Raw genomic sequence first — 12417 nt, forward strand, 5'->3', positions numbered from 1 at the left:
GTCCTAGAGCCTGGAGCAGTCTCAGGAGAGGGTCCTAGAGCCTGGTGCAGTCTCAGGGGAGGGTCCTAGAGCCTGGAGTCATCTCAGGGGACCTTTGATTGGGATGCAGTGGTTATCAGCCCTTGGCCTCTGGTTCCAAATGAGATAGGGTCAGCAGAGCTAACTGTCATTAGCTGGGGGCTTTGCAAGGAAGCACTGACCACAGAGTCAATGACAAGCAGAGCTGGGCCAGAGGCGGCAGGTCCCGGGGCTGTGCAGTGGTCAGACTTGGAACATGGCTACAGCCCTGGGAGACCACTGCCAGCACCCCGGGCAGCAGGATCCCATGCCTCCCTGTCTGGCCCAGGCCTGTCCTCTGCACAGGGGTGGGGGAGGAAGCAGGTGGTCCAGGCCCCTGGTGTCCCTGCCAGTCTCCCGGCCTGCTGTCCAGCCTGCCGGTGTCCATGAACACCCACCCCCCGGAGCAAGGATCCTGGATGAAGTGCTTTGGTGTATGTGGTGTCATCCAGTCTGATTTCCAGAAGGTTCCCCTCAGCACCGCTTCTCAGCACCAGCATCTTCTGACCAATCATTTTCTTCGTGAGGATCCCACGGCCTCCAGAGGATTCAGTGCAGTGGATATGGGGAGCCTGGGGCTCTGCGACCTGTGGCCGTGGATCGGCATGGAGGTGCCAGAGAAGGCGCGGTGGGATCTGGACAGGGTGAGGGCCATGGCCCATCCCGATTCCTCACTGGCTGTGGTGAGAGGTGCTGGGACCCGTGTGTCCATGGGAGACTCACCCCACTGCAGGCAGCAGAAGGCGAGTGCGAGGCAGGACCACAGTCCACCGCCCTCGCTGGCTCCTTGCTTCCCCCAGGTGGAGGTCCAGGTCGCGGAGGGGTGCGGGAGGCCACTGCAGAGGTGCCACTGTAGGGCCCAGACTCTCGGCTGCCAGGTACCCACGGCTCAGCTGGTCCCACCTGCTGGCTTGGGAGCAGCACTGCTTGAGCTGAAATCCCACAGGGGACACTTACGAACCGTGCGCCTGGGGCATGCAGAGTGATAAAGGGGCATTTTGCTGGGCTGTCCTGAGAACTCTGGCCTGGGGCTCGCTGGGGATCAGATGCTGGGGAGAACGGGCAGAGACACTCACTGTGAACGTACCAAGGGCTTCCTCCCCTGCAGTCTCCCAGCTGGACTGCTACCTCCAGCGGGTGAAGGTGGAGAGTGAGCCTGAGGGTCCCCACAGTTCTTCGTCAAAGCCCAAAGCAAGCACCTCGTCCAAGTGTGAGGGGCCTGCATCCTGTGTGCACACCCACCGGAGGCTTGTGGAGCCCCGCCTGACCCTCCTGATCAGAACCCAGGGCTCTGCAAGGCCACCTCACGTCGCATCGGCGTCCTTCCAGCGCACCGAGGATGGACTCGAGTGGCTCTCCACTCACTGGCTTTCTGGCCAACGGTCCCCCAATGTGGCGGGGCCCCTCGGGTCAGCCCTGCCGAGGACACACTGGCCGCCCCTCTGGGCCCTTGGCTGGGGCCCCATTCTCCCTGCAGCCAGGAGGGAGGGTGGCCCTCCCGTTGGGGACATTGCGTTGACTTGCTGCAGTTGGTACCATATGGCGCTCTCGCGGCAAGCCGGAACAGGCGCGCAGCTTGTCACCGTTGGGAGAGCAGTGTGAAACTCGATTTCTCGTTGAGGAGGAACATTTTCCACTTTAGCACAAGCGCCTGCAAACGGCTTCTGCTTGGCGGTGCTATTTTTTCCCCCGTCCTCCTCTGGGTCTCAAGCTCTCCGTCTCAGCGTTCGGCGGTGGACAGGATGCTGGAGCCCCTGTGGCACCCCCAGCCCCAGCCCCTAATGACAACGGTGCTTTCTGGTTGCCCCCAGCTGGGTTCGGCTGCCTGAGGATTCCCGAGGTGCCCCGCTCCTCCCGTGGCCCTCCCTCCCTCCCCCAAGCAGGGGCTCTGCAGGGCCCAGGAAGGTGGCAGCGGGACCTCATCTATTCCTACAGGCTTTCCCCGCCAGGAAACAGGAGGCAAGAGGCTGGCGTGGGCTCAAGGGGCTTCAGCGCGGGGAGCTGAGTGGAGAACCCAAATGGGAGTCCTCCTGGGCAGCCCCAAGCTGCAAGCAAAGCATCAGGAGACGGTCGGCTGGGCCACCAGCAGGGCCTCGTCCACCCGCCAGGAGGGAGCGTCGCTGAGCTGTGAATCCAGTCACGCAGGAGACGGTGTGGGCAGGCATCCCGCTCTGTGGTTTCCTGGCTGTGTGGCCTTGGTGAGTGACTCAACCTCTCTGAGCCTCAGTCCCCACCCGTGGTGGCAGAAGTGTATGCTCCTTACTCACGGGCTGTCATAAACAGCGTCCCAGGGGGGCGAAGTGGAAAAGCCAGGGTTGTGTGTGTGCCTGGTGTGCGTGTGTGTGCAGCAGGGCTTTGCTGGACTTGGGGAGGCCTGTGCTTGGAGTCAGGTAGGGCAGGTGGGAGCCCGGCTCAGCAGAGCTGCTGGTGTCCCATCTTGGGGGCAGTCACCATCCACACCAGCTGGCCAGTCCACCTAGGGATGGAGAGAATGGGAGGAGGCCCAGATGTCACGTCCCATCAGGCCGCTGGGGCACCAGGACATGCCCAGGGCACTGCTTTGTGACTCCTTAGGAGCAGGAGAAAACAGAATAAAACCAGGCAGCTGCCCGCAGCTCCGTGCTCCAGGGCCCCAGCGTGGACCAAGTTATGATGTGACGAGGGAATTCGTCACCCCTTTGGGAATCCTGGGGGGGCCACGCTGCCCACTCGGAGCTGGTCCTCGTCGGCACAGGTGGGTCTGGAGGCACAGAAGGCAGCCCCGCATGGCTGGGAATGCAGAGGCCTCGGCGGCTCCCGGTTCTCCCAGCACAGTTGGGACAGCAGGGCCCGGGAATCTGCAGTTAACAGCAGTGCGTCTGGGCTCCTCAGTGCTCCACCGCTCACCGGGCACCTCTCCCGTCCTGCCCAGCCCACGCCACTGCTCCCCTGGGCCGGCTCACCCTGCGTGGGCCTCTGGTGCAGTTCTGGTCCTTAACCTTCCCCCCGACCCCAGACGGCAGCCCAAGGCACCTCACAGACCACAACAAGGGACATTTTTAAAGGCTTCTCAACGTGGGGGTAGGGGGTGAAGAGCTGGATCTCCTGCTTGGTCTGGACGCCCCGAAGGGCTCGGTTCCTGCCCTCCTCTGGGCTGCCCTTCCATCTCTCCTTGCTCATCACATTCTGGCTGCAAAGACTTTTCCATTCCTTGGGTGTCAGGCTTGTTCTCACCCCACGATCTTTGCACTTACTGTTTTCTCTGCCTGGTCTTGGCACAGATGACGTCTGATCCTGCGGGAGTGCAACAGTGGTTTCTTGGAGAGACTTTCACCAACACGCCCCACCTAAACCACCTGCTCCCTCCCAACCTGCCCTTCCCTGCCGGTCTCATCCCTGTGTTTGATCTCTCCGTGGTTCCTTCCGAATTTGGACAGTTTCTTCTCCTCTTGTCTGTCTGCACCACCAGGGTGTTAGCGCTAAGGGCAGGACGGGGTCATGACTTTGTAGCCGCCACTGTACCTCAATGCTGACCAGAGTCGATGCCCAGTAAACACCCCCGCTCGTCCTGGTGACGCGCTATGGGGAAAGACAAGCAGCAGGCAGTGGGGCGCAGCCTCGGGAACCCCCCCTCCCTGGCCCGCGGGGCTCCGGTCTCTTCAGAGATGATGCTTAATCGTCTGCCTAATTTTGCTTTGAACAGACACGAAGGACCCAGGGCTTTGGGACACAAGCCAAATGCTCGCAGGACCCCAGCTGGGCTGTCAGTGAGCCATGCGGGCAGAGAGGGAGACGTCAGCGGCTGGTGGCAAGCGTGGTCCACCACAGCGCATGGTGGCCTGCTGAAGCTTGCACCCAGGATAGGCCCCTCCACGTCAGCTGCCCCGGCTGCTCTAGAAAATACTTTTGCATGAGGTTTTTCTCTAAGGAATGGAAGATGGACATTTCATGGTTTAAATGTTGGGAACAAGTCCACATTTCTGCAGAACTCTGCAGAGGTCACACCAAACACATCTGCATGCTGACCGGGTTTTGGCTGCTGGTCTACTTCCCACAGGCCAGGCCTGGGCACCCTCTGCTGCTCTTAGTGCTCGGGGAGGGATGGGCACAGGGTGGAGGGTCGCACAGGGATGACCTCTTTCCCTTTAGAGCCCAGGGACCCTCCCTGGGCTCCAAGAGGGGAAGAACCCAAGGGTCTTGCAAGTCCCAGAGCAGCAGGAGATCCCAAACCCAGAATTTCACTGAGAAGGAAACTTAACAAAGAAAAAAGGGATTTGTCGAGGTTTTCAACGTTGTTACTGTGCATTAAAACAACACGCCTCGACGCTCCTCATAGCAAGAGCCTCCTCACTAGGCGGTCTCCTCCCGCTGCCCCAGCTCGTGCTCGGTTTGGTCCCTGAGCGGCAGCCAGAGGGGTCTTGGTGAATCTAAGCCTCGTTGTGTCAGCCCTTGGATCTCAGAGTAAAACAAGTCCTCCCCACGCCACACGCCGTCCTCCTGACCTGGCCCTACCGCCCTCCACCTTGGCTCACCACCCTCCCCTCTCTCTGGCTGTCTCCATTCAGCCACTGTGACCTCCCGGCTCTTCTTCTAAGACTGTGCCGCTCCCCTTGCCCGAAGGCCCTTCCCTTCTACATACCACAGTCCCTCTGGTACTGCACATGGGCTCACCCCAGAGGTGACTTCCCGAGCCACCTCATGCGACAGGGAGCCTCACTGCACCCCACACCCTGTGGCCCCTGAGAGATACTTCTAGGTTGACTTATCCCTCTCCCCGACCCTAAACCTAACTCCAGGATGCTTGGACTCTGTCTCGTCTGTTCTCTGTGCATCTTCTGCACCTGGGACGGCACAGAGCCGGCGTTCAGATTTTACAGAAAGGCTTAAGAAGCGTGTGGTGGATGAACAGATAACCTTCACCATGACCTCCTGTTACCATCATTTTGTACAAGAAAGGAGGCCACGTTGCAGAAAGAAGGACACCCCTTTCCCGGAATGGGCCACTGGTAACCTCCCCCAATATACCCTGAGGACTCTACATCCTCTTAGAACTTGTCCACCCTACGGTAGCCCCAGGGGAACCAGAGGGGACCGGAAGTCGATTTCCCTGGTAACACCCAAATTATCCCAGAGGTGAGCTAGGACTAGAAGAACAACAAACTAGACCTGCCAGCTAGGCGGGAGGCAGCCTTCACTGCAATAGCCACTTCCTCCCGCGACTGGGGGCAGTGCTCCTCAAGCTCCAGAATATTCTGAGCCCTTACCGCCTGACCTCCTCCCTGGTCTCCACAGCGAGGCACAGCGGAACCCCCACCTGTGCCCACACTTGCAGACAGCGCCTGGTCTGCAGACCCGAGGCCCGGTGTCCGTGGCAGAGATTGCGCGGGGTGGGGTGGGGGCTGTGGGTGTGAGCGCCGCTGTGAGCTGGCCATTCGCGGCAGGTGCTCGGAGCGCCCGTCCTAACCACCCACCCACACAGGGTGCTACAGCGATTCAATGACTACATTAAATCTCCGAATATTAAATTAATGATGGAAATCTAAAATATTAATATATTCTAATTGAATATTCTCCGATAAATTATCTGAGCATTTGCAGCAATTCGATTCAACTTTCATTTCTTAAAGAACTTTCAGCTGCATAAATATAGCCATTAAAGCAATTCAAGAAAGGGAACATTTTCTGCTCCGATGAAGGAATGGTAAACACAAAGGATCTGCACATTTCTTTCACATGACTGATGAAATCGCAGAACCCAAGGCAGCTGAATCCACGAATGACTGCTTTCTTCATGTCCCTCTGGCTTTAGCCATCCTTTAGCAAGGATGGTATAAATTCTCTCCAGGTCTCAACACGATGTCTAATTACAAGGAGGCTTCTAGGTGCATCCACAGATGCTGTGGAAGATCTCGAATGGTGTGCTTATATTGGGCCTGCACTTTCGGGACCCACACTGGGGTGGGCAGTGCCTGACCCCAACCCCACAGGGGGCTGGGGAAGAGGCAGACACCACCTTGCAGGTAGAGGGCAAGTAGGAGTACCACCCTGACTCACTGCAGCAGTAGTCCAGAAGTTTCTATGAAAACGTTACTAGATAATTAAGGCCTTCCCTAAGGAGGCATGTTTCCACTGGGGATGAGCTGACGACACTCGGAATGTCTTCTTCATTCAGCCTGGAGGGGTTCCTTCCATTCCGGTGACCATCAGAGCAGCGGACTGCATGGTGAAGGCAGAGGTGACATCTCCACGATCTCTCCCCCCCTTTTTTTTTTTAGATTTTATTTATTTATTTGACAGAGAGAGACACAGCGAGAGAGGGAACACAAGCAGGGGGAGCGGGAGAGGGGGAAGCAGGCTTCCCGCGGAGCAGGGAGCCCGATGCGGGGCTTGATCCCAGGACCCCGGGACCATGACCTGAGCCGAAGGCAGATGCTTAACAACTGAGCCACCCAGGTGCCCTCCACGATCTCTTTAGATCTTATGAATTATAAACCCTGCAATATAATGTTATACCTTTGCTTTAAATAGTCAGTTGTCTTTTCAGTAAGTTAAGAGAAAATACAATCTTTTACCTTAATCTGCAAATTTGCCTTTTCCTGTGCTCTTCCTCCCTTCCTGTAAATCTAAGTTTCCAGCCTGAATCCTCTTTTATTTTTCAGCCTAAAGAACGCCCTTCACCACTTCTTGTGGGTCTGCAGGCAATGAATTCCCTCAGTGTGCTTACCAGAAATGTCTTTATTTTGATTTTGAAGGACATTTTTTTTCTGGATATAGAATTCTTGATTGATAGGTTTCTTTTTTTCATTGAGCAATCTGCAAATGGTACACCATTGCCAGGGGCCTCCTGAAGAGAAACCAGCCCTCATCATCACTCTCCTGTGATGTACTGCATCTTTTCCTCTGCTTTCAAGATTTCTATTTCTTTTTTTTTTTTTTGAATTTCATCAGTTTGACAATAATCAAGGTTTGGCTTTCTTTGTATTTATTGAACTTGTGGTTCAATAAATTTCTTGGATCCATAAGCTTGTTTCTCTTGTCTGGCTGAAATTTTGTTTTTCAGTTCTCCTCTGCCATTCTTCAGATCAGATGATTTATACTGGTCTATCTTTAAATGCAGTGACTCTTCTGCCTTCTACCAATTCCTTGGAAGCCAGTCTAGCGAGTTCTTTATTAGGGATGTGGTACGGTTCAGTTTCATCACTTCCAATTGGCTCTATTGTTAGTTTCCCTCTTCTGCTGTGATTCCACATGTATTCATTCATCCTGACCATGTTTGCCTTTGAGTCCTTGAACGTATTTATAAGGGGTATTTCAAAGGTCTTGCTAGTCATTTTAACATCTAAGTGATCTCAGAGTTAGATTCTGTGGGTGATTTTCCCCTCTTAATTGTGGGTCACATTTTGTTTTCATTCTATTTTCTGGGGGCATGTCTAGTAATTTTTGTTTGTGTATTTGATCATTGTGGTTGATATGCTGTAGAGATGGGTTCTGTTATCTTTCTCTGAAGGGCGTGGGTTTTTGTGAAGGCAGGGAGTTAATTGGCTGGACCCAAAGCTAAATCTGTTTCTCTTGCAGTAGACAGCAGTCGAAATCTCTGCTCGGTTCTTTCAGTCTTCTTGCTGTTGCTTTTCACTGGGTTCTCTGGAGTCTCCCTCATATGTTCACAGCTCCCTGACTGGGCAGAGCTTGTAAGCAGATGTGGGAGTCCCCATCTGGGGCTCCATATTTTATGGGATTTATCTCCTCACATTCTGCTGCTCTGTCCGTTCTAAACTCCGTCTTCCAACTCCTCTGACCAGAGAGACTGCGGTTTTCTGCGTGAGATCCAGCCACCCATTGATGGCAGGATGAGTGCTCGCAGACGGAAAGCCATATAAACAATTTCCTTCTTTTAAGGGTAGAGTCCACTCAGTTTCTGTCCACTACTGGCCACTCTCCAGCCACTTTAAATAGTTAAAGAAATTTCCTTGCAAGGTTTATAATTGTTATTTCAGAAATGTTAGTCTGACATAAACTATTCCACCGTTACCAGAAGCAGAACTTCCAATGCAATTACTTTCAAGTATCGTATAATTAACCTAACGGTCTTCAAAATGATCACGAAAGCCCAACCAGAGATGGACACAAGTGCGGTATCACTCATTCATTGGATAAACACTTAATGACACCTACTTTGTCCCCAGGGCTGTGCTTGACAGGTGGACTGTCTCTCAACGATCTTTATGTTTAGAGGGGAAGACAGATCAATGATCACTGACAAAACACTATCAAAAACTCTGCCACAGTGGCGGGCCACGGGAATGCCGTGCTCCCCATGGGAGGGCCTCCGCTGGTCCATTCTCAGAGGAGGTGGGGAGTGGCCAGGCTGGGGGGTGTCAGGGGCAGTGAGAAAACAGGCCAGGCTGAGGGAAGAGTGCATACACAGGACTCTAGGCAACAGAGGGTGTGATCAGTCGACAAGCTGCTAGTAGCCCAGCATGGCTGGAGTTTGGTGTGCCGAGGGGCAGCATCAGATCCTGAGGGCCCGTGTGACTTGCTAAGGAGTGAGACCCTGTCCTAGAGACAGTGGGGAAACAACGGAAGGGGAAAAACACGCACATTTGAAATATCACATTTCAAAAGGTCACCTGACTTCCATGAGACGGTGAATAATAATGACCACTTGGTCATTCCTGTACGAATGGATGCCTTCAGAGAACCAGAGACTAAGTTCCTAGGTAGACACTGTGGCGCTTGTACCCCGAGGTCACCCAGCAAACATTTCGTAGGGTAACAGCGAGTTAGAACTGAGCTGGCTCCATCACATGTATTCATACCTCCGATCAACACCTACGGAGAGTCTACCCTGGGCCTGCTATGGGGTGATTCACCATGTCCCTGTCACATATGTCACAGAGCAGACCCTGCCCCGGGGCACATCTCATTGCTCACCGAGCTCCAGAGCCTGTGCCCCGAAGACCCAGCCCATCCATGTCCGCACAGAAGCTCAGCAGAGATTAGTGGCTGGATGTGAAGGAACGCAGCGTATGTGCACAAAATGGCAGCCAAACTTACCAAGGAAATGTGAATAAAGCCGTGGACTTCAGTCATTTCGAGCTCAGTCGGGTTGTTAGGTGGGAAGCTAATTTTCGCAATTCTTCCCAGCCCCCTGCAGCTGCGCTCTCGTGAGCTCCCTGCTCTAGAAACGGCCTCCTGCTCATCTTGGCCACGTGGCCACTCTTGATGCTAAGCGATTATGTAACCATCTCCTTCCAGAATCTGACATTCAGAGCACCTTTTCCAGGCCTCGCTCGGAGGACAGGTTTGCATGCGTTCTTGTCTGTTAAAATACCAACTTCCAAAATTAAGGGGCTTGTCTCCCAAGCAGCACGACGTCTTTCCTCATCATCTTGAGCCAGCCCTGGCAGTTGCCCCGGACAACCTCTCAAGTTAACAAATTCTGAATTTTTATCAGACTTTTTAAAAGTTTGATTTTATCCTCACTCTGAATCTTGCCAGAAGTCAGACCTAACACACATGCTAGAAAAGCAAGTGGCTTTTCAAAACCCCCCGTGAACGTACGTGTGAAGGAATCCTGACCTCGGTAGCGAAGGGACCAAATTCTGAACGACTAGCAGCAAGCCACCAGCCTAGCGGCCCCTGAGCCACAAAAGGACGCCAGTCCTCTCCCCTCTGAGTCTCTGGGGCCTGCACGGTGCTTGGCACCCTGCCATGGCCCCAGCGGGCTCCGTCCAGAGCCCAGAGCAGGAAGGTACCCTCCTGCCACGTCCCATAACAAAGGGCCTCCTTCCAGCTTCCAGGGGATCAGCCTGCCTGTGAACGCCTCCCCTTCTGTTCTGAAGAAGGGACGGCCTCTGTGAGGGGCTGCACCTCCTGGCTCCCCACTTAGTTTAGACTCTGGCGGTGGGCAGACCCGCAGGACACGCACGGCTCCCCTGGCCCCGCCAGTGCGGCCCGCCTTCCCTGCTCAGGACTCTCCTCCACCCAAGCAGGCTACCCGTTCTCCCCCCACCAGAGAACCAACTAGTCTTTACGGAGGGACGTGATATTCCTTCCAAGGAAAAAGCCTGTAATTAACAGAGGTTTTTTGGGAAGAACGTTCTGCCTGCTTCTCTCCCGCCCATTTTTGCATTTAACATATTTTATCAGAATGAAATGCTTTAATGAGCACAGAATTGCAGCTGATCCCAGCTGAACCTCAAAGTGCTCCATGCTCAGCTTCTCATCCCCATCAAGTTGTATTCATATTCTCTGTGATTCCGGCTTCTTTCAGGAACAGCCTCCCGCAAAACACTGGCAGGAAACTCATTAACTTCCTGCAGAGACGGTGCAGAAACGCACCCCCAAACCCTTGTCTGTGCTACGTAAGAATTTAATGGGGGGAAAGGGGAGGGATGCAGGGGGTGAGCACTGGAGAATCTGGGTGCATTCGTGTGCATATGAAGCGGGATGGGGTGTGCGTGTGTGTTTCTGTACTGAGTTCTTATATGATCACTTGGAGGCCATTTGGAAAAGACAAATCTGAAGGTCTATCTCCCCCTGAGAATCCACCTCGGCTTGGAAGCCCGTGTGCGAGTGGAACAGAGGGTGAGGTTCCATGGGAATGCACTCCATCACCTGCCCGTCCCAGAAACTCTGAAAGCCCAACAAGTGAGGCTCAGGTGCCCTGGCCACTTGGGCGAGTGAGCCGCTGGGCTCCCCGACAGCACCCACCACTGCGCTTGCTTCAGTCTCTCATTCAGCCAATGCCGTGCCTACTGTGGACAGCACTAGAGACACAGGAGACCTGTTCTCGGACGCCCGAGTAACAAGCATGGAGTCAGAGGTCCTAAGTGCGTGCAGGAAACGAAGCCGGGCAGCCAGGGACGGGAAGACCAGGCTTGGAGGAGGGCTAGTGGTCAGGTGTGCTGGCTCGCCAGGCGCAGGCACCCTTGGCCCGGGCTCCTGGGCACAGCTGGGCCATCAGGGAGGAAAGGACATGCCTGTTCTCAAACCTGCTGGGGCAGAGAGCAGCCCCTCTTCACACACATCCCCTTCCCTCCAGGCGGAGTGGGACTGTGTCTCTCGGTGCCCCTGGCCACGAGGCATAGCCCAGCCCGTCCTGCAGTCCTCATTCGGGGGCCCCACGTGACTGTCGTAGAGAGCCAACCCTCCCACCAACGACCTTCACAGGAGCAAGAAATAACCTCTACTCTGTTCGGTTCTGAAATTTTGGGAACTCCCTTTATGGCAGTCAGCTAACACTAACCCACACCAGGTCCTTCTGCTCACAGCCTGTTTTGGAGCGGCTGTGCCCGGCATGGAGTGGCCGTCCCCACGGGGGCTGCTGGACACGGCAGGGTGTCTGAGGCACTGAGGCGAGGCCACGCGTGCCCCCAGCGCAGCCACGGGGCAGACCAGGAAACAGGAGAGGCTTCCCCTCAGCGGGGCTGAGCCGCTGCTTCCCCGCTGTTCCCACCTGACACCTAAGGCCGTAGGCCTGGTCCCAAGTTCCCCGTCAGACATGTCAGCGGCAAGGGGGTCTTCAGGCCCCTGCATCTGCAGGGGTTCCGGAGCTCCTACCCACTGCTGCTTCTAAGCCTGGTTGGGCAAGGGTTGTGCTAACTGGGGAGGGGCGAGTCTCCCTGCTTTGGAGCCGTTCAGTTGGAAATGCAGCACGGCCCCCACAGGAGCATGCAGCCGTCCCTGGCCCGGCTGGTCAGGGGGACTTTGCTCCCATGTTGGCCTTGCCGCCAGCTCCCACCAGTCAGCCCCTGAGACCACGGCAGCTCCCTGGGGCAGAGATACAGAAGTGTCTTTTTCTCCATCATCCAGCAGGAGACCAACTCTGGGAGTCCTCACGGACCAGGGGCTCTGCCTACAACGGCTTTCTCTCCTGGTACTTTTCACAGGCCTGTGTGCAGATGGGCACAGAGGAGGGAAGTTCCGTGCGTCCGTACTAGGATCACCAACCCGAGAAACTCTGAAAGCCGGCAGCAGAGTATTCCAGGGCTAGGATGCCCGCCCAAGGTCACGTGTGTACCCCGCGGGGTGTGAGCAGACGAGAACCTTAGGCATTCAAGCTCACACACTCACTGTAACATTCCTGCCGGGGAGGTTGATGGGGGCAGACCTTCCCAGAGGTTGGGAAATGAGCTGGATCCGCCCTTGTCCAAACTAGGGCCCACGGGCCACATCTGGCCCACTGCTTGTTCTTGTAAATAAAGTTTTATTGGAACACAGACACAGCAATAGTTTATGTATTGCCGATGGCAGCTTTCACACTACAAAGAGTTGAGTATTTGCAACTGAGGCTGGCTGGCTGCAGAGCCTAAAATATTGACTATCTGGCCCTTTACAGAAAAAGTCTGCCGACCCCTGAGCTTCAGCAACAATTTTCTA

General features: G+C 55.1%; 1 protein-coding gene across 2 annotated transcripts in view; it reads right to left on the reverse strand.

The window, feature by feature from the left end:
• CDH4 (cadherin 4) overlaps positions 1 to 12417 on the reverse strand; it is a 543804-nt gene that overhangs the window by 115277 nt on the left and 416110 nt on the right. The gene's annotated exons all lie outside the window — the stretch shown is intronic.

Source organism: Callorhinus ursinus, unplaced genomic scaffold (genome assembly GCF_003265705.2).
Source record: "Callorhinus ursinus isolate GAN/ISIS: 27379988/994484 unplaced genomic scaffold, GSC_fseal_2.0 scaffold89, whole genome shotgun sequence".
Lineage (NCBI taxonomy): Eukaryota > Metazoa > Chordata > Mammalia > Carnivora > Otariidae > Callorhinus > Callorhinus ursinus.